The sequence below is a fragment of the Anomaloglossus baeobatrachus genome, chromosome 10 (genome assembly GCF_048569485.1).
Source record: "Anomaloglossus baeobatrachus isolate aAnoBae1 chromosome 10, aAnoBae1.hap1, whole genome shotgun sequence".
Lineage (NCBI taxonomy): Eukaryota > Metazoa > Chordata > Amphibia > Anura > Aromobatidae > Anomaloglossus > Anomaloglossus baeobatrachus.
The window spans coordinates 1,718,963-1,740,238 of record NC_134362.1 but is presented as its reverse complement, the minus strand read 5'-3'; the positions used below and the strand labels follow the sequence as shown (position 1 = coordinate 1,740,238).

Genomic DNA, 21,276 nt, shown 5'->3' with positions numbered 1-21,276 from the left:
AGGATAATAGGAGGAGTAGTCCTGGGGGGAGAGGAGGATAATAGGAGGAGTAGTCCTGGGGTGAGAGGAGGATAATAGGAGGAGGAGTCCTGGGGGGAGAGGAGTATTATAGGTGGAGTAGTCCTGGGGGGAGAGTAGTATAATAGGAGTAGTATTCCTGGGGAGAGAGGAGTATAATAGGAGGACTAGTCCTGGAGGGAGAGGAGTATAATAGGAGGAGTAGTCCTGGGGGGAGAGGAGGATAATAGGAGGAGTAGTCCTGGGGGGAGAGGAGTATAATAGGAGGGGTAGTCCTGGGGGGAAAGAAGGATAATAGGAGGAGTAGTCCTGGGGGGAGAGAAGGATAATAGGAGGAGGAGTCCTGGGGTGAGAGGAGGATAATAGGAGGAGGAGTCCTGGGGGAGAGGAGGATAATAGGAGGAGTAGTTCTGGAGGGAGAGGAGGATAATAGGAGGAGTAGTCCTGGAGGGAGAGGAGTATAATAGGAGGAGTAGTCCTGGGGGAAGAGGAGCCTAATAGGAGGAGCAGTCCTGGGGGAGAGGAGGATAATAGGAGAAGTAGACCTGGGGGAGAGGAGGATAATAGGAGGAGTAGTCCTGGGGGAAGAGGAGCCTAATAGGAGGAGTAGTCCTGGGGGAGAGGAGGATAATAGGAGAAGTAGTCCTGGGGGGAGAGGAGGATAATAGGAGGAGTAGTCCTGGGGGAGAGGAGTATAATAGGAGGAGTAGTCCTGGGGGAAGAGGAGCCTAATAGGAGGAGTAGTCCTGGGGGAGAGGAGGATAATAGGAGGAGTAGTCCTGGGGGAGAGGAGGATAATAGGAGGAGTAGTCCTGGGGGAAGAGGAGCCTAATAGGAGGAGTAGTCCTGGGGGAGAGGAGGATAATAGGAGAAGTAGTCCTGGGGGGAGAGGAGGATAATAGGAGGAGTAGTCCTGGGGGGAGAGGAGGATAATAGGAGGAGTAGTCCTGGGGGAGAGAGGAGGATAATAGGAGGAGGAGTCCTGGGGGTGAGGAGTCTAATAGGAGGAGTAGTCCTGGGGGGAGAGGAGGATAATAGGAGGAGTAGTCCTGGGGGGAGAGGAGGATAATAGGAGGAGGAGTCCTGGGGGTGAGGAGTCTAATAGGTGGAGTAGTCCTGGGGGGGAGGAGTATAATAGGAGGAGTAGTCCTGGGGGGAGAGGAGGATAATAGGAGGAGTAGACCTGGGGGAGAGGAGGATAATAGGAGGAGTAGTCCTGGGGGGAGAGGAGGATAATAGGAGGAGTAGACCTGGGGGGAGAGGAGGATAATAGGAGGAGTAGTCCTGGGGTGAGAGGAGGATAATAGGAGGAGTAGTCCTGGGGGAGAGAGGAGTATAATAGGAGGAGTAGTCCTGGGGAGAGAGGAGTATAATAGGAGGAGTAGTCTTGGGGGTGAGGAGTCTAATAGGTGGAGTAGTCCTGGGGGGAGAGGAGGATAATAGGAGGAGGAGTCCTGGGGGGAGAGGAGTATAATAGGAGGAGTAGTCCTGGGGGGAGAGGAGGATAATAGGAGGAGTAGTCCTGGGGGGAGAGGAGGATAATAGGAGGAGTAGTCCTGGGGGGAGAGGAGGATAATAGGAGGAGTCCTGGGGGAGAGGAGTATAATAGGAGGAGTAGTCCTGGGGAGAGAGGAGTATAATAGGAGGAGTAGTCCTGGGGGGAGAGGAGGATAATAGGAGGAGTAGTCCTGGGGGAGAGGAGTATAATAGGAGGAGTAGTCCTGGGGGGAGAGGAGGATAATAGGAGGCGTAGTCCTGGGGGGAGAAGAGGATAATAGGAGGAGTAGTCCTGGGGGGAGAGGAGGATAATAGGAGGAGTAGTCCTGGGGGTGAGGAGTCTAATAGGTGGAGTAGTCCTGGGGGAGAGGAGGATAATAGGAGGAGGAGTCCTGGGGGTGAGGAGTCTAATAGGTGGAGTAGTCCTGGGGGAGAGGAGAATAATAGGAGGAGTAGTCCTGGGGGGAAAGGAGTATAATAGGTGGAGTAGTCCTGGGGGAGAGGAGTATAATAGGAGGAGTAGTCCTGGGGGGAGAGGAGTATAATAGGAGGAGTAGTCCTGGGGGGAGAGGAGGATAATAGGAGGAGTCCTGGGGGAGAGGAGTATAATAGGAGGAGTAGTCCTGGGGAGAGAGGAGTATAATAGGAGGAGTAGTCCTGGGGGGAGAGGAGTATAATAGGAGGAGTAGTCCTGGGGGGAGAGGAGGATAATAGGAGGCGTAGTCCTGGGGGGAGAAGAGGATAATAGGAGGCGTAGTCCTGGGGGGAGAGGAGGATAATAGGAGGCGTAGTCCTGGGGGGAGAGGAGTATAATAGGAGGAGTAGTCCTGGGGGAGAGGAGTATAATAGGAGGAGTAGTCCTGGGGAGAGAGGAGTATAATAGGAGGAGTAGTCCTGGGGGAGAGGAGTATAATAGGAGGAGTAGTCCTGGGGAGAGAGGAGTATAATAGGAGGAGTAGTCCTGGGGGGAGAGGAGTATAATAGGAGGAGTAGTCCTGGGGGGAGAGGAGGATAATAGGAGGCGTAGTCCTGGGGAGAGAGGAGTATAATAGGAGGAGTAGTCCTGGGGGGAGAGGAGTAGAAGAGGAGGAGTAGTCCTGGGGGGAGAGGAGGATAATAGGAGGAGTAGTCCTGGGGGGAGAGGAGGATAATAGGAGGAGTAGTCCTGGGGGGAGAGGAGGATAATAGGAGGAGGAGTCCTGGGGGTGAGGAGTCTAATAGGTGGAGTAGTCCTGGGGGGGAGGAGTATAATAGGAGGAGTAGTCCTGGGGGGAGAGGAGGATAATAGGAGGAGTAGTCCTGGGGGGAGAGGAGGATAATAGGAGGAGTAGTCCTGGGGTGAGAGGAGGATAATAGGAGGAGGAGTCCTGGGGGGAGAGGAGTATAATAGGAGTAGTCCTGGGGGGAGAGGAGGATAATAGGAGTAGTAGTCCTGGGGGGAGAGGAGTATTAAAGGTGGAGTAGTCCTGGGGGGAGAGTAGTATAATAGGAGTAGTATTCCTGGGGAGAGAGGAGTATAATAGGAGGACTAGTCCTGGAGGGAGAGGAGTATAATAGGAGGAGTAGTCCTGGGGGGAGAGGAGGATAATAGGAGGAGTAGTCCTGGGGGGAGAGGAGTATAATAGGAGGGGTAGTCCTGGGGGGAGAAGAGGATAATAGGAGGAGTAGTCCTGGGGAGAGAGGAGTATAATAGGAGGAGTAGTCCTGGGGGGAGAGGAGTATAATAGGAGGGGTAGTCCTGGGGGGAAAGGAGGATAATAGGAGGAGTAGTCCTGGGGGGAGAGAAGTATAATAGGAGGACTAGTCCTGGAGGGAGAGGAGTATAATAGGAGGAGGAGTCCTGGGGTGAGAGGAGGATAATAGGAGGAGGAGTCCTGGGGGAGAGGAGGATAATAGGAGGAGTAGTTCTGGAGGGAGAGGAGGATAATAGGAGGAGTAGTCCTGGAGGGAGAGGAGTATAATAGGAGGAGTAGTCCTGGGGGAAGAGGAGCCTAATAGGAGGAGTAGTCCTGGGGGAAGAGGAGCCTAATAGGAGGAGTAGTCCTGGGGGAGAGGAGGATAATAGGAGAAGTAGTCCTGGGTGGAGAGGAGGATAATAGGAGGAGTAGTCCTGGGGGAGAGGAGTATAATAGGAGGAGTAGTCCTGGGGGGAGAGAAGGATAATAGGAGTATTCCTGGGGGGAGAGGAGTATAATAGGAGGAGTAGTCCTGGGGGAGAGGAGGATAATAGGAGGAGGAGTCCTGGGGAGAAAGGAGGATAATAGGAGGAGTAGTCCTGCAGGTGAGGAGTATAATAGGAGGAGTAGTCCTGGGGGGAGAGGAGGATAATAGGAGGAGTAGTCCTGGGGGGAGAGGAGGATAATAGGAGGAGTAGTCCTGGGGGAAGAGGAGGATAATAGGAGAAGTAGTCCTGGGGGGAGAGGAGGATAATAGGAGGAGTAGTACTGGGGGAAGAGGAGGATAATAGGAGGAGTAGTCCTGGGGGGAGAGGAGGATAATAGGAGGAATAGTCCTGGGGGAAGAGGAGGATAATAGGAGGAGTAGTCCTGGGGGGAGAGGAGGATAATAGGAGGAGTAGTCCTGGGGGAAGAGGAGGATAATAGGAGGAGTAGTCCTGGGGGGAGAGGAGGATAATAGGAGGAGTAGTACTGGGGGAGAGGAGTATAATAGGAGGAGTAGTCCTGGGGGGAGAGGAGTATAATAGGAGGGGTAGTCCTGGGGGGAGAGGAGGATAATAGGAGTAGTAGTCCTGGGGGGAGAGGAGTTTAATAGGAGGGGTAGTCCTGGGGGGAGAAGAGGATAATAGGAGGAGTAGTCCTGGAGGGAGAGGAGTATAATAGGAGGAGTAGTCCTGGAGGGAGAGAAGGATAATAGGAGGAGTAGTCCTGGGGGAGAGGAGGATAATAGGAGGAGTAGTCCTGGGGAAGAGGAGGATAATAGGAGGAGTAGTCCTGGGGGGAGAGAAGGATAATAGGAGTATTCCTGGGGGGAGAGGAGTATAATAGGAGGAGTAGTCCTGGGGGAGAGGAGGATAATAGGAGGAGTAGTCCTGGGGAAGAGGAGGATAATAGGAGGAGTAGTCCTGGGGGGAGAGAAGGATAATAGGAGTGTTCCTGGGGGGAGAGGAGTATAATAGGAGGAGTAGTCCTGGGGGAGAGGAGGATAATAGGAGGAGGAGTCCTGGGGAGAAAGGAGGATAATAGGAGGAGTAGTCTTGCAGGTGAGGAGTATAATAGGAGGAGTAGTCCTGGGGGGAGAGGAGGATAATAGGAGGAGTAGTCCTTGGGGGAGAGGAGGATAATAGGAGGAGTAGTCCTGGGGGAAGAGGAGGATAATAGGAGAAGTAGTCCTGGGGGGAGAGGCGGATAATAGGAGGAGTAGTCCTGGGGGGAGAGGAGGATAATAGGAGGAGTAGTACTGGGGGAGAGGAGTATAATAGGAGGAGTAGTCCTGGGGGGAGAGGAGGATAATAGGTGGAGTTGTCCTGGGGGGAGAGGAGTATAATAGGAGGAGTAGTCCTGGGGGGAGAGGAGTATAATAGGAGGGGTAGTCCTGGGGGAAGAGGAGCCTAATAGGATGAGTAGTCCTGGGGGAGAAGAGGATAATAGGAGAAGTAGTCCTGGGGAGAGAGGAGTATAATAGGAGGAGTAGTCCTGGGGGGAGAGGAGGATAATAGGAGGAGTAGTCCTGGGGGGAGAGGAGTATAAAAGGAGGAGTAGTCCTGGGGGGAGAGGAGTATAATAGGAGGGGTAGTCCTGGGGGAAGAGGAGCCTAATAGGAGGAGTAGTCCTGGGGGAGAGGAGGATAATAGGAGAAGTAGTCCTGGGGGGAGAGGAGGATAATAGGAGGAGTAGTCCTGGGGGGAGAGGAGTATAATAGGAGGAGTAGTCCTGGGGGGAGAGAAGAATAATAGGAGGAGTAGTCCTGGGGGGAGAGGAGGATAATAGGAGGAGTAGTCCTGGGGTGAGAGGAGGATAATAGGAGGAGGAGTCCTGGGGGGAGAGGAGGATAATAGGAGTAGTCCTGGGGGGAGAGGAGGATAATAGGAGTAGTAGTCCTGGGGGGAGAGGAGTATTATAGGTGGAGTAGTCCTGGGGAGAGGGGAGGATAATAGGAGGAGTAGTCCTGGGGGGAGAGTAGTATAATAGGAGGACTAGTCCTGGAGGGAGAGGAGTATAATAGGAGGAGTAGTCCTGGGGGGAGAGGAGGATAATAGGAGGAGTAGTCCTGGGGGGAGAGGAGTATAATAGGAGGGGTAGTCCTGGGGGGAGAAGAGGATAATAGGAGGAGTATTCCTGGGGAGAGAGGAGTATAATAGGAGGAGTAGTCCTGGAGGGAGAGGAGTATAATAGGAGGAGTAGTCATGGAGGGAGAGGAGTATAATAGGAGGAGTAGTCCTGGGGAGAGAGGAGTATAATAGGAGGGGTATTCCTGGGGGGAGAGGAGGGTAATAGGAGGAGTGTTCCTGGGGGGAGAGACGAATAATAGGAGGAGTAGTCCTGGGGGGAGAGGAGGATAATAGGAGGAGGAGTCCTGGGGGGATAGGAGGATAATAGGAGTAGTCCTGGGGAGAGAGGAGTATAATAGGAGGAGTAGTCCTGGGGGGAGAGGAGTATTATAGGTGGAGTAGTCCTGGGGGGAGAGGAGGATAATAGGAGGAGTATTCCTGGGGGGAGAGGAGTATAATAGGAGGAGTAGTCCTGGGGAGACAGGAGGATAATAGGAGGAGTAGTTCTGGGGGGAGAGGAGTATAATAGAAGTAGTCATGGGGGGAGGGGAGTATAATAGGAGGAGTAGTCCTGTGGGGAGAGCAGGATAATAGGAGGAGGAGTCCTGGTGAGAGAGGAGGATAATAGGAGGAGTAGTCCTGGAGGTGAGGAGTATAATAGGAGGAGTAGTCCTGGGGGGAGAGGAGTATAATAGGAGGAGTAGTCCTTGGGGAGAGAGGAGGATAATAAAAGACGTAGTCCTGGGGAAGGGGAGTACAATAGGAGGAGTAGTCCTGGAGGAGAGGTGTATAGGTGCCCAATGTGTGTGGGGGGCGTGGCCGAGTGGGGCAGACGTGGCCGAGCGTAAAGGTGTGGCCGAGTGTGTGGCGGCGTGGCCGAGCGTGTGGGGGCGTTGCCGAGGGGCAGAGTGTGGGGGGCATGGGCAAGGGGGGCAGAGTGTGGGGGGCGTGGCCGAGGGGCAGAGTGTGGGGGCGTGGCCGTGGGGGCGTGGCCAAGCGCGGGGTGTGGCCAAGCGGGGAGGCGTGATCGAGCGTGGGGGCGTGGCCGAGCGGAGCAGAGTGTGTGTGGGGGCGTGGCCGAGCAGGGCAGAGTGGGGGGGCGTGGCCGAGGGGGCAGAGTGTGGAGGGGCATGGCCGAGGGGGCAGAGGCCGAGCGGGGGGCGTGGCCGAGCGTGGGAGTGTGGCCTAGGGGGCAACTATGCAAAGCGGTTTCCATAGTTACCTGATGTGTATCATTGTTATCAGTGTAACGGGGGCCGGGAGTCGGGGTATGCAAGTAAGCATAGTACACATCAGGTAAGTATTCAAAGAGACAGTGCTGGGTCACTTGTTGGTCTCTTGCTGTGCAGCACGCATCAGCGTGTGACAGCGGGAGACCAATGATCTGAATGGGCAGGGAGCCGGCATACGCTGGTAACCTTGCTACACAATATTACCCGATGTGTACCATGGTTACCAGCGTACCCCGCCCCCCGCACGCACGGGAGCCCACACCAGCGTACGCCGGCAACCCCAGCAATGCAGAGGGTATGTGTCGGCTGGGTTGCCGGCGTACGCTGGTGTGGGCTCCCGGGGGTACAGCACTCACCTGGGAGTCGGGGCTCCGTGGTGGTTCGGGGAATGCGTGTGGGGGGCGGGGCCAGAGCGAGCGTGTAATGCGTGAGGGGGGCGGGGCGTGGCCGAGTTGCTAATGCGTGCAGGGGGCCGGGGCGAGAGGCCAATCCATGTGGGGGGTGGAGCCTGGGCGAGCGGCCAATCCGTGCGGGGGGCGGAGCCGAGGCGAGCGGCCAATGAGACGCTTGTCACGGTAACGACAGAATTTTGGAGCAAGACAGACAGACAGAATAAGGCAATTATATATATAGATAATCATGTGCATGTCTTCCCCTATATAGATATATATCGCCTATGCTTCCATATATAACGCACCTTGTGAATAGGAAGCTGACCTTTGATAACATTTCATTGTGTCTTCTTTTTTTTCATTTATAAACTATGATCTGATTGCCTATACATTTACACATCCACCCTCGCGCATATAGGATCATTTAATCTTTGTCGCAATCCTTCGCCCACTTTCAGATGCAACTCATTTCATAGAAAGACGGTTGATCTCCTATAAGATCCGGTCTCTTCCCTGATCGTTCTTCCCGCACATTGCAATTAGATTGTAGGAGTATTCCTCGCCACACGCGCTGATCTGTTCATGCATGGCATTGCTCAGAAATGTTTCCCCTAATCCCAAATATAACGCACCCATGTGAACAGTCCATTACCTTCCCATAGAACTTCATCTTTGTCACTTTTCATGATACACTAGAATCTAACATAAAATACATCTTGATATATTATGGAATAATTATCCTTATTCGTCAATTACACAAATAAATAAATGTATATTTTTGGACGCTCATATAATACATCCTGTTTATGAGTCAATAACAAAAAATATTAGTTTATATACAACCACATTTAAGAAATAATGATAATGAATAATAAAAAAATAATAAAAACATAAAATTCATATTTTCCCTCTATTTTGGGATGATAGAACAGGCAGCTTAGTGACCTATCATCACTCCATTTCCTCATGTTTCTATATATACATTTCTTATTTTATTTTACTTTGTCATTTTACTGCTTAGGTGCTTGTTCTCACCTTACTTTTTGATTCTTGCTGCTTTTTTTGTTTCTAGTGCTTTTCTGCACAGCCTCACATATGGGTCCCATGCGAACATACCTCATGCATATAAATATTTCTAATTCACATACATCCTTATTTATATATTTTTATTCTCACTTTTTCTTTATTTTTCCATTTTTTTTATTTTTTTTTTCCTTTTACTTTTCTTCCACATCCAAACAGATATTTACCTTCTATGCAAGGGTTAAATTTCATCCTTTTCTCTTTCCCCTGTTCTCCTTTGCATTTTCCTGGGACTACACCCACCTTTTGTCCGCCCTTCATTCTCCATGGTAAGCTGTGTATTTTTATGCTTATGATTAAGGACTTATCTACATTCCAACTGTCCGAAACGCGTCAGGCCATGATGTTTTCATGGAACCGATGATGTTTTTCTTGGATTTTTAATCGTTGAATAAAGTTTCTACACGTTTATATATTTTTCGTTGGATTTATATTTTTCCTATCCTGGAATTGGTGCTGAGTCCCGTCCTTTCTCCTTGCTATTGCCTCTATGGACCTGCCTGTCCGGTGGACATCCTGCATCCCATCTGAAATGAACGGATACATATACGGGTGAGCTGAATTTTTCTTTCTATATGTTAGGGTTGTAGCAGTATGGACGTGGAGTCGGTATTGATGCGGCTGTATCTGTGACGGGGTATATGTTAGGGTTGTAGCAGTATGGACGTGGAGTCGGTATTGATGCGGCTGTATCTGTGACGGGGTATATGTTAGGGTTGTAGTGGTATGGATGTAGAGTCGGTATTGATGCGGCTGTATCTGTGACGGGGTATATGTTAGGGTTATAGCGGTATGGACATGGAGTCGGTATTGATGCGGCTGTATCTGTGACGGGGTATATGTTAGGGTTGTAGCGGTATGGACGTGGAGTCGGTAAAGATGCGGCTGTATGTGACGGGGTATATGTTAGGGTTGTAGCGGTATGGACGTGGAGTCGGTATAGATGCGGCTGTATCTGTGACGGGGTATATGTTAGGGTTGTAGCGGTATGGACGTGGAGTCGGTATAGATGCGGCTGTATGTGACGGGGTATATGTTAGGGTTGTAGCGGTATAGACGTGGAGTCGGTATAGATGCGGCTGTATCTGTGACGGGGTATATTTTAGGGTTGTAGCGGTATGGACGTGGAGTCGGTATAGATGCGGCTGTATGTGACGGGGTATATGTTAGGGTTGTAGCGGTATGGACGTGGAGTCGGTATAGATGCGGCTGTATGTGACGGGGTATATGTTAGGGTTGTAGCGGTATGGACGTGGAGTCGGTATAGATGCGGCTGTATGTGACGGGGTATATGTTAGGGTTGTAGCGGTATGGACGTGGAGTCGGTATAGATGCGGCTGTATCTGTGATGGGGTATATGTTAGGGTTGTAGCGGTATGGACGTGGAGTCGGTATAGATGCGGCTGTATCTGTGACGGGGTATATGTTAGGGTTGTAGCGGTATGGACGTGGAGTCGGTATAGATGCGGCTGTATGTGACGGGGTATATGTTAGGGTTGTAGCGGTATGGACGTGGAGTCGGTATAGATGCGGCTGTATCTGTGACGGGGTATATGTTAGGGTTGTAGCGGTATGGACGAGGAGTCGGTATAGATGCGGCTGTATGTGACGGGGTATATGTTAGGGTTGTAGCGGTATGGACGTGGAGTCGGTATAGATGCGGCTGTATGTGACGGGGTATATGTTAGGGTTGTAGCGGTATGGACGTGGAGTCGGTATAGATGCGGCTGTATCTGTGACGGGGTATATGTTAGGGTTGTAGCGGTATGGACGTGGAGTCGGTATTGATGCGGCTGTATCTGTGACGGGGTATATGTTAGGGTTGTAGGAGTATGGACGTGGAGTCGGTATAGATGCGGCTGTATCTGTGACGGGGTATATGTTAGGGTTGTAGCGGTATGGACGTGGAGTCGGTATTGATGCGGCTGTATCTGTGACGGGGTATATGTTAGGGTTGTAGCGGTATGGACGTGGAGTCGGTATAGATGCGGCTGTATCTGTGATGGGGTATATGTTGGGGTTGCAGCTGTATGGACGTGGAGTCGGTATAGATGCGGCTGTATCTGTGACGGGGTATATGTTAGGGTTGTAGCGGTATGGACGTGGAGTCGGTATAGATGCGGCTGTATGTGACGGGGTATATGTTAGGGTTGTAGCGGTATGGACGTGGAGTCGGTATTGATGCGGCTGTATCTGTGACGGGGTATATGTTAGGGTTGTAGCGGTATGGACGTGGAGTCGGTATTGATGCGGCTTTATCTGTGACGGGGTATATGTTGGGGTTGCAGCGGTATGGACATGGAGTCGGTATTGATGCGGCTGTATCTGTGACGGGGTATATGTTGGGGTTATAGCGGTATGGACGTGGAGTCGGTATAGATGCGGCTGTATCTGTGACGGGGTATATGATGGGGTTGTAGCGGTATGGACGTGGAGTCGGTATAGATGCGGCTGTATCTGTGACGGGGTATATGTTGGGGTTATAGCGGTATGGACGTGGAGTCGGTATAGATGCGGCTGTATCTGTGACGGGGTATATGTTAGGGTTGTAGCGGTATGGACGTGGAGTCGGTATAGATGCGGCTGTATGTGACGGGGTATATGTTAGGGTTGTAGCGGTATGGACGTGGAGTCGGTATAGATGCGGCTGTATGTGACGGGGTATATGTTAGGGTTGTAGCGGTATGGACGTGGAGTCGGTATAGATGCGGCTGTATCTGTGACGGGGTATATGTTAGGGTTGTAGCGGTATGGACGTGGAGTCGGTATAGATGCGGCTGTATGTGACGGGGTATATGTTAGGGTTGTAGCGGTATGGACGTGGAGTCGGTATAGATGCGGCTGTATCTGTGACGGGGTATATGTTAGGGTTGTAGCGGTATGGACGTGGAGTCGGTATAGATGCGGCTGTATGTGACGGGGTATATGTTAGGGTTGTAGCGGTATGGACGTGGAGTCGGTATAGATGCGGCTGTATGTGACGGGGTATATGTTAGGGTTGTAGCGGTATGGACGTGGAGTCGGTATAGATGCGGCTGTATCTGTGACGGGGTATATGTTAGGGTTGTAGCGGTATGGACGTGGAGTCGGTATTGATGCGGCTGTATCTGTGACGGGGTATATGTTAGGGTTGTAGGAGTATGGACGTGGAGTCGGTATAGATGCGGCTGTATCTGTGACGGGGTATATGTTAGGGTTGTAGCGGTATGGATGTGGAGTCGGTATTGATGCGGCTGTATCTGTGACGGGGTATATGTTAGGGTTGTAGCGGTATGGACGTGGAGTCGGTATAGATGCGGCTGTATCTGTGATGGGGTATATGTTGGGGTTGCAGCTGTATGGACATGGAGTCGGTATAGATGCGGCTGTATCTGTGACGGGGTATATGGTAGGGTTGTAGCGGTATGGACGTGGAGTCGGTATTGATGCGGCTGTATCTGTGACGGGGTATTTGTTGGGGTTATAGTGGTATGGACGTGGAGTCGGTATAGATGCGGCTGTATCTGTGATGGGGTATATGTTGGGGTTGCAGCTGTATGGACATGGAGTCGGTATAGATGCGGCTGTATCTGTGACGGGGTATATGTTAGGGTTGTAGCGGTATGGACGTGGAGTCGGTATTGATGCGGCTGTATCTGTGACGGGGTATATGTTAGGGTTGTAGCGGTATGGACGTGGAGTCGGTATTGATGCGGCTGTATCTGTGACGGGGTATATGTTGGGGTTGCAGCGGTATGGACATGGAGTCGGTATTGATGCGGCTGTATCTGTGACGGGGTATATGTTGGGGTTATAGCGGTATGGACATGGAGTCGGTATAGATGCGGCTGTATCTGTGACGGGGTATATGATGGGCTTGTAGCGGTATGGACGTGGAGTCGGTATAGATGCGGCTGTATCTGTGACGGGGTATATGTTGGGGTTATAGCGGTATGGACGTGGAGTCGGTATAGATGCGGCTGTATCTGTGACGGGGTATATGTTAGGGTTGTAGCGGTATGGACGTGGAGTCGGTATAGATGCGGCTGTATGTGACGGGGTATATGTTAGGGTTGTAGCGGTATGGACGTGGAGTCGGTATAGATGCGGCTGTATGTGACGGGGTATATGTTAGGGTTGTAGCGGTATGGACGTGGAGTCGGTATAGATGCGGCTGTATCTGTGATGGGGTATATGTTAGGGTTGTAGCGGTATGGACGTGGAGTCGGTATTGATGCGGCTGTATCTGTGACGGGGTATATGTTAGGGTTGTAGGAGTATGGACGTGGAGTCGGTATAGATGCGGCTGTATCTGTGACGGGGTATATGTTAGGGTTGTAGCGGTATGGACGTGGAGTCGGTATTGATGCGGCTGTATCTGTGACGGGGTATATGTTAGGGTTGTAGCGGTAAGGACGTGGAGTCGGTATAGATGCGGCTGTATCTGTGATGGGGTATATGTTGGGGTTGCAGCTGTATGGACATGGAGTCGGTATAGATGCGGCTGTATCTGTGACGGGGTATATGTTGGGGTTATAGCGGTATGGACGTGGAGTCGGTATTGATGCGGCTGTATCTGTGACGGGGTATATGTTGGGGTTATAGCGGTATGGACGTGGAGTCGGTATTGATGCGGCTGTATCTGTGACGGGGTATATGTTAGGGTTGTAGCGGTATGGACGTGGAGTCGGTATTGATGCGGCTTTATCTGTGACGGGGTATATGTTGGGGTTGCAGCGGTATGGACATGGAGTCGGTATTGATGCGGCTGTATCTGTGACGGGGTATATGTTGGGGTTATAGCGGTATGGACATGGAGTCGGTATAGATGCGGCTGTATCTGTGACGGGGTATATGATGGGGTTGTAGCGGTATGGACGTGGAGTCGGTATAGATGTGGCTGTATCTGTGACGGGGTATATGTTGGGGTTGTAGCGGTATGGACGTGGAGTCGGTATAGATGTGGCTGTATCTGTGATGGGGTATATGTTGGGGTTATAGCAGTATGGACGTAGAGTCTGTATTGATGCGGCTGTATCTGTGACGGGGTATATGTTAGGGTTGTAGCGGTATGGACGTGGAGTCGGTATTGATGTGGCTGTATCTGTGATGGGGTATATGTTGGGGTTGCAGCTGTATGGACGTGGAGTCGGTATTGATGCGGCTGTATTTGTGACGGGGTATATGTTGGGGTTATTGCGGTATGGACGTGGAGTCGGTATAGATGCGGCTGTATCTGTGACGGGGTATATGTTAGGGTTGTAGCGGTATGGACATGGAGTCGGTATAGATGCGGCTGTATCTGTGACGGGGTATATGTTGGGGTTATAGCGGTATGGACGTGGAGTCGGTATTGATGCGGCTGTATATGTGACGGAGTATGTGATGGGGTTGTAGCGGTATGGACGTGGAGTCGGTATTGATGCGGCTGTATCTGTGACGGGGTATATGTTGGGGTTATAGCGGTATGGACGTGGAGTCGGTATTGATGCGGCTGTATCTGTGATGGGGTATATGTTGGGGTTGTAGCGATATGGACGAGGAGTCGGTATTGATGCGGCTTTATCTGTGACGGGGTATATGTTAGGGTTGTAGCGGTATGGACGTGGAGTCGGTATTGATGCGGCTGTATGTGACGGGGTTGTAGCGGTATGGACATGGAGTCGGTATTGATGCGGCTGTATCTGTGACGGGGTATATGTTAGGGTTGTAGCGGTATGGACGTGGAGTCGGTATTGATGCGGCTGTATCTGTGACGGGGTATATGTTAGGGTTGTAGCGGTATGGACGTGGAGTCGGTATAGATGCGGCTGTATCTGTGACGGGGTATATGTTAGGGTTGTAGCGGTATGGACGTGGAGTCGGTATAGATGCGACTGTATCTGTGACGGGGTATATGTTAGGGTTGTAGCGGTATGGACGTGGAGTCGGTATAGATGCGGCTGTATCTGTGACGGGGTATATGTTAGGGTTGTAGCGGTATGGACGTGGAGTCGGTATAGATGCGGCTGTATCTGTGACGGGGTATATGTTAGGGTTGTAGCGGTATGGACATGGAGTCGGTATAGATGCGGCTGTATCTGTGACGGGGTATATGTTAGGGTTGTAGCGGTATGGACGTGGAGTCGGTATTGATGCGGCTGTATGTGACGGGGTTGTAGCGGTATGGACATGGAGTCGGTATTGATGCGGCTGTATCTGTGACGGGGTATATGTTGGGGTTATAGCGGTATGGACGTGGAGTCGGTATTCATGCGGCTGTATCTGTGACGGGGTATATGTTAGGGTTGTAGCGGTATGGACGTGGAGTCGGTATAGATGCGGCTGTATGTGACGGGGTATATGTTAGGGTTGTAGCGGTATGGACATGGAGTCGGTATAGATGCGGCTGTATCTGTGACGGGGTATATGTTAGGGTTGTAGCGGTATGGACGTGGAGTCGGTATTGATGCGGCTGTATCTGTGACTGGGTATATGTTAGGGTTGTAGCGGTATGGACGTGGAGTCGGTATTGATGCGGCTGTATGTGACGGGGTATATGTTAGGGTTGTAGCGGTATGGACGTGGAGTCGGTATTGATGCGGCTGTATTTGTGACGGGGTATATGTTGGGGTTATAGCGGTATGGACGTGGAGTCGGTATAGATGCGGCTGTATCTGTGACGGGGTATATGTTAGGGTTGTAGCGGTATGGACATGGAGTCGGTATAGATGCGGCTGTATCTGTGACGGGGTATATGTTGGGGTTATAGCGGTATGGACGTGGAGTCGGTATTGATGCGGCTGTATATGTGACGGGGTATGTGATGGGGTTGTAGCGGTATGGACGTGGAGTCGGTATTGATGCGGCTGTATCTGTGACGGGGTATATGTTGGGGTTATAGCGGTATGGACGTGGAGTCGGTATTGATGCGGCTGTATCTGTGATGGGGTATATGTTGGGGTTGTAGCGATATGGACGTGGAGTCGGTATTGATGCGGCTTTATCTGTGACGGGGTATATGTTAGGGTTGTAGCGGTATGGACGTGGAGTCGGTATTGATGCGGCTGTATCTGTGACGGGGTATATGTTAGGGTTGTAGCGGTATGGACGTGGAGTCGGTATAGATGCGGCTGTATCTGTGACGGGGTATATGTTAGGGTTGTAGCGGTATGGACGTGGAGTCGGTATAGATGCGGCTGTATCTGTGACGGGGTATATGTTAGGGTTGTAGCGGTATGGACGTGGAGTCGGTATAGATGCGGCTGTATCTGTGACGGGGTATATGTTAGGGTTGTAGCGGTATGGACGTGGAGTCGGTATTGATGCGGCTGTATGTGACGGGGTTGTAGCGGTATGGACATGGAGTCGGTATTGATGCGGCTGTATCTGTGACGGGGTATATGTTGGGGTTATAGCGGTATGGACGTGGAGTCGGTATTGATGCGGCTGTATCTGTGACGGGGTATATGTTAGGGTTGTAGCGGTATGGACGTGGAGTCGGTATAGATGCGGCTGTATGTGACGGGGTATATGTTAGGGTTGTAGCGGTATGGACATGGAGTCGGTATAGATGCGGCTGTATCTGTGACGGGGTATATGTTAGGGTTGTAGCGGTATGGACGTAGAGTCGGTATTGATGCGGCTGTATCTGTGACGGGGTATATGTTAGGGTTGTAGCGGTATGGACGTGGAGTCGGTATTGATGCGGCTGTATGTGACGGGGTATATGTTAGGGTTGTAGCGGTATGGACGTGGAGTCGGTATTGATACGGCTGTATCTGTGACGGGGTATATGTTAGGGTTGTAGCGGTATGGACGTGGAGTCGGTATAGATGCGACTGTATCTGTGACGGGGTATATGTTAGGGTTGTAGCGGTATGGACGTGGAGTCGGTATAGATGCGGCTGTATCTGTGACGGGGTATATGTTAGGGTTGTAGCGGTATGGACGTGGAGTCGGTATAGATGCGGCTGTATCTGTGACGGGGTATATGTTAGGGTTGTAGCGGTATGGACGTGGAGTCGGTATAGATGCGGCTGTATCTGTGACGGGGTATATGTTAGGGTTGTAGCGGTATGGACATGGAGTCGGTATAGATGCGGCTGTATCTGTGACGGGGTATATGTTAGGGTTGTAGCGGTATGGACGTGGAGTCGGTATTGATGCGGCTGTATGTGACGGGGTGTTACATCTCGTGGCTCTCCTGAGGCAAGGACTGAGGCAGTCTCCCAATGCTTGCCTGCCACGAGCACTCCTGCTCAGCAGCGCCGAAGGTCGGCCAGACTGCGCAGTGTGCAGGAGATACCTTCTCAGAGAGGCAGCAGAAGGGTGACACCTAGTGGTTCTCCTGTTACAAGGAGTGAAGCGGTCTCCCATTCCTGGCCTGCCGCAGACTCTCCTGCTCAGCGGCCCCGAAGGTCTGCGAGGCTGCGCAATGTGCAGAGGTTTACTGCTCAGGGAAGCAGTGAGATTCCCGTTATCTCTCCACATTGTGAGACCGAGGATCCCGCCTCTATTTCCCAGAGGCAGGAGGGTGAGCATGTGCAATGCGTGGCGGGTCCTGATTCGCTCACTGACATCACACGGCTTGATGACAAGGCTGGTGACGTGGTGAATCCTGACTGGCCAGGCTGGGACGTCGTGGACCCTGATTGGGTCAAGTCCGTCATCTCCGCCTCGCGCCCGCCCTCGGGTGGAGCTGCACCTCCTTAAAAGCTCCCCCTGCCATCATGGCGGTGCGCGACCGTCCTTCTATGTTTGGATGTCTGGCAGCGTGCTGCCACGCCACTGCTCAGGCATTACTGTCTCTTGTGGGCTTGGCCCTTGCTGCTCCGGCAGTACCTCGTTTGCAGGCCGTGTTCCTGCCTTGCTGCTCCGGCAGTACCCCCGTCAACAGGCCGTGTTCCTTTCCCAGGTGAGCTCCTCAAGTCTCCATTGGACTCACCTGGTTATTGAAAGCACACGTGCGTGGGCACCTCTGTGCTACCCTCGTGCCATATTCTCGTGATTTCCACTGGCACACGTGCGTGGGCACCTCTGTGCTTCCCCGTGCAACAGGTACACCGAGCCGTGAGATCTGTGCCATACAACCCTCACGGGTTAGGGCAGATCGGTGTACATAGATCGTCTGTGACATTCCAGACGATCGCTAGCAGCAACCCGCTCACTCTTCACCCACCATAGCGGCGGTCCCTTACACCGCACAGTGGACCTTGACCGGCGGAAGCAGTCCATTTCCCATCTTGGCACGCTTCCCCGGGTCCCCCTCGTAACATTACGGTCGCGCCAAAGGTCTGGCTATGGCTGAAGAGCAGCAGCAGTTGCTGCGTTATGTGCAGCAGTTGGAGTCACGATTGGCAGCAGTGGAGCAGTCTTCCTCCGATAAGACTACTCTGACGACAGTCGCCACCCAGGCGGCTACCCAGGCTGTGCTATTGGGCGGAAGGTCTCGTCGCCTTGCGCTTCCAGAGCGCTTTAGCGGCAACAGCTCTGAGTGCCGTGGTTTTATAAACCAGGTTACCACCTACTTAGAGCTGTCCGCGACTCTTTACGCTACCGAGAAGGCGAAGGTAGCCTTCGTCCAGTCCCTGCTCACAGGGAGAGCGCTGAAGTGGTCCACGCCGTTGTGGGAGCGCGGAGATCGTGTGGTGAATAACTTAGCAGCTTATCTTGGGGCCATGAGAATGGTGTTCCTCGGGCCTCAAGTCACCCACGATTCCGCGCTGCGCCTCCTACGACTTCGGCAAGGGTCTGCTTCAGTCGGGGACTTTGCTGTACACTTTAGGACACTGGCCGCAGAGCTGGACTGGCCGGATAAGGTCCTTGTCCCTGTGTTTTGGCAGGTCCTGGCAGGGTTTGTCAAAGACGCACTGGCCACACGTGAGGTGCCTGCCACTTTAGAGTCCTTGATTCAGGTTGCCTCTCGCATAGACATCCGCCAGGCGGAGCGAAGGCTCAAGGTCTCTTCAGCACCCACGTCTTCTCGGCCTAAAAAGCGTCTGACTCCCGTCTTCCATCAGACAGGTCCCCCAGCCAGTCCTGTAGGCGACTCCGTGGAGTCAATGGAGGTGTCCAAGGTGGTCTCCTCTGCCCCAGGTTCTCGGTCTTGTGTCATCTGCTTTTCCTGTGGGCAGAGGGGACACATAGCTACCCTATGTCCCAAACCGTCGGGAAAAGACAGCGTCTAGTTTCTATCAGAGGGGGGACTCTAGACGCTACTTCTCCCTCTAGGTTGACTATCAGCGCCCAGTTGCAGTTCGGCACTACTCTCTTCTCTGCCCTGGCTTGCTTGGACTCAGGCGCTGAAGGCAATTTCATCTCGACCTCCCTGGCAACCCGATACTCAGTTCCCCTGGTTCTGTTGCCCAAGCCACTCAGGGTCCGGGTAGTCGACGGGTCCATACTACTCGATCCTATCACCCAGATCACCATCCCTCTCAGGATGGATGTACCACCGGGACACCATGAGCAGGTGTCCTTCCTGGTGCTTCCAGGGGGGACGGATGAGATCCTACTGGGCCTTCCCTGGTTGAGACAGCATGCTCCTATACTCAACTGGGCAACAGGGGAGATCTCATCCTGGGCAGGATCCTGTAGAGAGCACCTCGTGACTACCGAACCACCCGCTACCATTAGGTCGGTTGGGTCCTCAGGGAATACTGAGGGGCCGGGTTTACCGACACCTTATGAGGCCTACAGGGATGTCTTTTCCAAAAGGGCCGCAGATACTCTTCCTCCCCACCGGCCATATGATTGCCGAATAGACCTGAAGCCAGGCTCCGAGCCCCCTAGGGGCAGAGTGTATCCACTCTCTGCTCCAGAGACGGAGGCTATGTCCAAATATATTCAGGACAGCCTGGCGAAGGGGTTCATTCGCAAGTCTATTTCACCGGCTGGTGCAGGGTTCTTTTTTGTGCAGAAGAAGGAAGGGGATCTGCGCCCCTGTATCGATTACAGGGGATTAAATGCAATCACAATCAAGAACAAATACCCTTTGCCCCTCATTACTGAGCTATTTGATCGATTCCGCGGGGCAAAGGTCTTCACAAAGCTGGATCTACGCGGGGCGTATAATCTAGTGCGAGTCCGAAAGGGCGATGAGTGGAAGACTGCCTTTAACACCAGGGACGGTCACTACGAGTATCTAGTAATGCCCTTCGGACTCTGCAATGCCCCCGCCGTATTTCAAGACTTTGTGAATGACATTTTCCGGGATTTGTATCTTTCCGTGGTTGCATACCTGGATGACATTCTTATCTTCTCCCCCGATCTTACCACCCATCGGAGGGATGTCATCCGAGTACTTAAGAGGCTCCGCACCCATTCGTTATATGCTAAGCTGGAAAAGTGCGTTTTTGAACAGGAATCCTTGCCGTTCCTGGGGTACATAGTGTCCAGTCAGGGGTTAGCAATGGATCCGGGGAAGTTGGAGACAGTGATGAACTGGCCTGAGCCCCGCTCGCTGAAGGCGATCCAGCGATTCTTGGGGTTTATCAATTATTATCGCCAGTTCATTCCCAACTTCTCGACGGTGGCAGCACCCATCATTGCCCTTACCCGCAAGGGCGCTAATCCCAAAGCATGGACACGTGAAACGGTAGAGGCATTTCACACTCTCAAAACTCACTTCTCCAGAGCTCCCATCCTTCATCGTCCAGACATCTCCAAACCCTTCCTACTGGAGGTAGACGCCTCTTCGGTCGGTGCAGGTGCAGTCCTGTACCAGAAAAACGAACGAGGAAGGAAACATCCTTGTTTCTTTTTCTCCAAGACCTTTTCTCCGGCCGAGAGAAACTACTCCATAGGGGATAGGGAGTTACTGGCGATGAAACTAGCATTCCAGGAATGGCGGCATCTCCTGGAGGGTGCGAAGCATCCATTTGAGGTTTTTTCTGACCACAAAAACCTCACATACCTCCAGACAGCACAACGCCTGAACCCAAGGCAGGCCCGTTGGTCTTTATTCTTCTCCCGGTTCCGCTTTATTATCCGCCACCTGGCCGGTGAGAAGAACGTACGGGCCGATGCCTTGTCACGTTGTATGGTTGTGTTGGAGGAGGACGAGGAGGAGCCTCGTCTTATACTACCCCCGGACAGCTTGAGGATGGTCACTCCCACTTCTTTGGACCAGGTGCCACCTGGCAAAACCCTCGTTCCCCCTGAACTACGGAACGAGGTGCTATCGTGGGCCCATGCCTCCAAGGTCGGGGGTCACTTCGGGGTCAAAAGGACCAGAGACCTGGTGACCAGGCATTATTGGTGGCCGAGACTACCCCAGGACATACAGGAATATGTGGGAGCCTGTATGTCGTGTGCTCGGAATAAGCCGTCCCGGCAGAGACCGGCAGGTCTTCTTCACCCACTGCCAGTGCCGGATCGTCCCTGGGAAGTGGTGGGGATGGACTTCCTGGGACATCTGCCCAAGTCAGCAGGGCACAGGGTCGTATGGGTCATCACAGACCACTTCTCTAAAATGGTCCACTTGGTGCCTCTCCCACGACTCCCGACGTCACGTGCTCTCGCCACCTTGTTCATTCGGCATGTATTTAGGTTGCATGGCATGCCTGACAAGGTGGTGAGCGACCGGGGTCCCCAGTTCGCGTCTCGCTTCTGGAGAGAGCTCTGTAAGCTCCTGCAGATAGAGCTGAACATCTCCTCCGCATACCATCCCGAGACCAATGGACTGGTAGAGAGGACCAATCAGACCTTGGTAACTTACCTCCGCCATTTTATATCCGCGCACCACGACAACTGGGCTAACCTCCTTCCTTGGGCCGAATTTGCCATTAACAATTCGGTCCATGAATCCTCTGGCCAGACTCCGTTCCTACTCAATAACGGACAACATCCCAGAATCCCGGTTCCG

General features: G+C 52.5%; 1 protein-coding gene across 1 annotated transcript in view; it reads left to right on the top strand.

The window, feature by feature from the left end:
* Positions 1-21,276, top strand: part of OTOG (otogelin) — a 595,066-nt gene that overhangs the window by 321,173 nt on the left and 252,617 nt on the right. The window lies entirely within an intron of this gene.